The sequence below is a fragment of the Dermacentor silvarum genome, chromosome 1 (assembly GCF_013339745.2).
Source record: "Dermacentor silvarum isolate Dsil-2018 chromosome 1, BIME_Dsil_1.4, whole genome shotgun sequence".
Taxonomy (NCBI): Eukaryota; Metazoa; Arthropoda; class Arachnida; order Ixodida; family Ixodidae; genus Dermacentor; species Dermacentor silvarum.
Window position 1 is genome coordinate 428,135,476 of NC_051154.1, and position 5,058 is coordinate 428,140,533.

The following is a 5,058-nucleotide window of genomic DNA, read 5'->3' on the forward strand; positions in this document are numbered from 1 at the left end:
ATCTGAAGATGGCGACACCGGTTCAACCACGTAATTAACGGGTGATGTTTGCGCAACCACGCGGTAGGGCCCGTGGTACTTGGGAAGGTAAAAATTATGGGATTTTACGTGCCAAAACCAGTTCTGATTATGAGGCACGCCGTAGTGGGAGACTCCGGAAATTTGGACCACCTGGAGTTCTTTAACGTGCACCTAAATCTAAGTACACGGGTGTTTTCGCATTTCGCCCCCATCGAAATGCGGCCGAACTTGGGAAGGTGCTTCGACGAAAGGACAGGGGCAGCGACAGGTGACCCACAGCCACACGAGGCAGTCGATGGCGAAAGGGTGAGGAGGTGGTTTGAGGTCATGACGCTGTTTTTGGCGACACTGTTGAGGAGACGCCAACGAACGGGCAAGTTGTCGGCATTTCTCGGCGTACTGAGCGACCGTAGCAACAGATAAGCAGTCGGCAGGGTCCGGCCGGTACGGGAAAACCGTATCAATGGTGCTGGAGGGCTGGCGGCCGTAAAGCAGAAAGAATGGTGAGAACCCGGTCGTAGTGGCTTGGGAGGCAGTGTTGTATGCGTATGTTACGAAGGTAAGTACAAGATCCCAGTGGTCTGACGCCACATACATTGATAGAATGTCACCAAGAGTTCTGTTGAATCGTTCTGTTAAGCCATTCGTCTGTGGGTGATAAGCGGTAGTTGTGCGGTGAATAATTTGGCATTCCGATAGGAGTGACTGCAGCACGTCCGAGAGGAATACGCGACCCCGATCGCTCAGCAGTTCACGAGGTGCGCCATGGCGGAGAACAAAGTTGTGTAGAATGAACGAAGCGACGTATTTTGCTGATGCGGCAGGTTTGCGTCGGTTTCAGCATATCGTGTCAAATGATCTACGGCGACGACAATCCATCGGTTGCCAGCACCAGTAGACGGAAGAGGCCCGTATAAATCAACGCCGACACGGTTAAATGTGTGAGCTGGGCAGGGAAGTGGCTGGAGAAGTGTGGTGGAAAGACGCGAGACACATTTGCGTCGCTGGCAGGCAATGCAGGAGCGTACGTATTTGCGGATGAAGGTGTACATCCCATTCCAATAATAGCGTAGGCGAAGCCGTGTGTAGTTCTTCGACACTCCGCCGTGACCACACTGGGGGTTGGAGTGAAAAGCGGAGCATAAATCGTTTCGAAGGTGGCGAGGCACGAATGCGGCCATCAGTGTGGTACTTACGGCGGTATAAAAGTCCGTCGCGAATGGCGAAATGCTGGGCCTGTCGGCATAACGCTCGAGTTGTTGAGGCCGCCGGAGGGTGGGCAAAAGATCGAATATCATGACGATCCATGGGTCTTTTCGTTGCTCCGAGGCCATGTCCATGATGTCAAGGGGTGAGATATCATGACTGTCGGTAGAAGTACTGGCGTCTGAAGTAACTGGGAAGTGCGAGAGGGCATCGGCGTCAGAGTGTCTGCGTCCAGAGCGATAGACGACACGAATATCATACTCCTAGAGGCGGAGGGCCCACCGAGCGAGGCGACCCGACGGGTCTTTGAGGTTAGATAACCAGCAAAGAGCCTGATGATCCGTCGCCACGTCAAAGGGTCGACCGTAGAGATATGGACGAAATTTTTGAAGTGCCCATACGATGGCCAGGCACTCTTTTTCTGTTACTGTGTAATTGGCCTCAGGTTTTGTAAGGGCGCGACTGGGATAAGCGACCACGTATTCGGCATTAGTTTTCTTACGTCGTGCGAGCACGGCACCAAGGCCTACAGCACTGGCGTCAGTGTGGAGTTCTGTAGGTACGCTTGGGTCAAAATGGCGCAAGATTGGCGGAGACGCAAGTAGGCGGCGAAGAGTCGTAAACTCATCCTCAAAGGCTTCCGACCAATTTCAAAGTTCATCGTCGCCTTGGAGAAGTTGGTTGAGGGGTGCGATCACAGTAGCGAAATTGCGAACGAATAGTCGAAAATAGGAGCATAGTCCAATGAAGCTGCGTAGTGCCTTCAAGTTAGTGGGCTTCGGGAATTCGCATACGGCACGAAGTTTAGCTGGGTCGGGAAGAATGCCTTCCTTGGAGTATAGTATAGTATAGTATAGTCAGTTTTCTAGCTGCAAATAGGCACTTTTTCAAATTAAGCTAGAGACCATCATTCCGGAGACAGGTCAAAACTTGATGTAAACGGCGAATATTGGTCGGGAAATTTGGGGAAAAGACGACAACGTCATTGAGGTAGCACAGACAAGTATGCCACTTCACGCCGCGCAGGATGCCGTCCATCATGCGTTCAAATGTGGCGGGTGCGTTGCAGAGACCAAACGGCTTGACAGTAAATTCGTACAAGCCATCTAGTGTTACAAATGCGGTTTTTGGACAGTCAGCGTCAGCCATGGGCACCTGCCAGTAGCCAGAGCGGAGATCTAAGGAGGAAAAAAACTGTGCTCCTTGTAAACAGTCAAGTGCGTCGTCTATACGTGGCAACGGGTATACTTCCTTTCGAGTATTCTTGTTACGCCTTCGATAATCAACGCGAAATCGTATGGTGCCATCGTTTTTCTTAAGTAGGATGACTGGTCATGCCCAGGGACTACTAGAAGGCTGGATGACACCGCGTTTGAGCATATCGTTCACCAGGTCATCCATAATGCGTCTTTCGCTCACCGATACTCGGTGCGGACGCTGCCGAATGGATGCATGGCTTCCGGTGTCGATAGTGTGCGAAACAGTCGTTGTGCGGCCAAGTGACGTTGCTTGACAGTCAAAAGAGGAAGAGAAGCCTTGGAGCAAGTGAAGAAGTTCGGCTCGCTGCGTCGTCGTGAGGTGACCGGCAATAGACGGTGTAAACGAACGTGGCAGTGACTGAGGAGGCGATTCTTCGAGTGCGGCAAGATAAGCGGAGTCGTTCATTGTGCGAAAGATTGAAGGTGAAGCCAGTGGCTCTGCTCTTCCAAGGCTTTCACGGCGGCGGAAAGTAATTGGTTCGGCCGATGTGTTTGACACACATCAGAGAGACGCCAGTGATGAACTCGAGAACAGCGAACAGCAGTGGCAGTGATCGGCTGCGAATTAAGAGGTCAGACGGCGTGAAGAGCACTGTGGCGGCATCTACAGAGGCACAAGATACACTGACAAGAGCAGAAGACCAGGCAGGTGTAACGGTATCTTCTGAAACGATGATTTCGCGACAAAGGCTCTTGTTGGCATGGATAATATCTGTCGAAAACGGAAACAGCTCAATTTCGGCGCGGGCACAGTTGATGATCGCATAATGTGTGGAGAGAAAGTCCCATCTTAATATGACGTCGTGAGAACATGATGGCTACACGATGAATTCAATGACATAGAGAACCTCCTGAATGACGACACGAGCGGTGCACGCACCGGATGACTCGACGTGCTGCGCATTGGCAGTCCGAAGGGATAATCCAGAAAGCGGTGTCGTCACTTTTCCAATTTTGCGGCAAATACGGGCATCTATCGCTGAAAGTGCAGCGCCGGTGTCGACAAGGGCTAGCGTCAATATTCCTTCTATTGCGACTTCAATAACGTTTGTCGGGGAACTGTGAGGCCTTATATATTTTGCTGACATCGCGGTTCTTGCCTCCTGAACTCCGATATTTTAACTGCTGACGGTGCATGGGTGAAACGGCGCGGCGGCGAGGAGATGGTGAACGGCGAGCGGAGAAGGCGGTCTCGGCGGCAGGAGGAGATTCATAGGTGTCTGAATAATTGCGGCGTTGTTGGAAACGTGGCGCATTTGGACGCACATTGTTTGAGACGTTCGGTGCAAGTAAGCGACAGTGACGTGCCACGTGTCCAGCACGGCCACAATAAAAACAAATCGGAGGGTTGTCTTCTGTGCGCCAATGGTCTTGAGGTTGTGCAAGCTGTATCACTGGTCGGGCGGGAGCAGATACAGGCGGGCGTAAAGGCGGGCGAAGTGGACCGTAGGTCTGCAGTCCAGGTCTCGCAGCGACTTCAGCGTACGTCAGGGGAGCGGCAGTCGGAGCCTGATGGAAAGAAGGCGGGACGTGGTCAGCTACCTGCTCCTTGATGACATATTGTAGAGCGGGCGCCAATGGAAAACTCGACTGGCCGTGTGTAAGTGGAGTCAGCAAAAGCTGTCGAGCAACTTCTTCACGGACGAACTCCTTGATATGGACTAACCGCGAAGTGTTATCCGGGGCAACAGCCAAGCTCGACATTGAAGTGGCCTGTGGAAGAGATTGGCGGGTGGCTACGCGTTGTTTGCGTAGTTCATCGAAGCTTCGGCAGAGACTGACGAGTTCTGACACTGTTGCCGGGTTTTTCGCAAGCAGCGTCTGGAAGGCGTCATCTTCAATGCCTTTTAAGAAATGCCTGATCTTCTCGGCATCAGCCATTGCGGCGTCAACGCGGTTACAGATGTCAACAAAATCTTCTATGTAACTGGTAAATGTCTCCTCGCTTTGTTGCGCACGACCACGCAAACGTGGCCCGGCGTGAAGCCTGCGAACGGCGGGGCGCCCGAATACCTCCGTTACGCTAACTTTGAAGGCCGCCCACGTCGTGAGATCACGTTCGTGGTTTCGGTGTCACACACTGGCGACACCTCTCAAGTAAAACGACACGTAATTCTGCTTGTGGCTGTCGTCCTAGTTGTTGTGGGTGCTCACCCGGTCGTAGTCAGCGAGCCAGTCTTCTACGTCATGCTCTTTTGTACTGTAAGAAACCGAGGGGTCGCCGCGGAGCGCCCGACCAAGAGGACCGGCTCGGCAGGCTTTTAGAGCTGACTGGCGCGTGCCGTGCTTGCGCCGCTAGCACGCGCTGCCCAACTTTATTCTCCTCGCCATCCGCGGCCGGCCCCAAAGCGCCGGCCGAGAACGCCGACCTTAGCGTCCCCGCATAGCAGCGTCGGTGGGCGCTACAGGGCCCCCCGCCCAGACGGAACGGCGAAATGTGCGCGATTCACTGGAGTGGTCTGGGCTGTGAGTGCAGCAGCGGACGAGGTTTTGGTGGCGGCAGCTTGAGGAACGTGGCCCCGATGATCCCTGCATCTAGGAGGGCGCAGGGGCGACGCCATTGGCGCTCTAA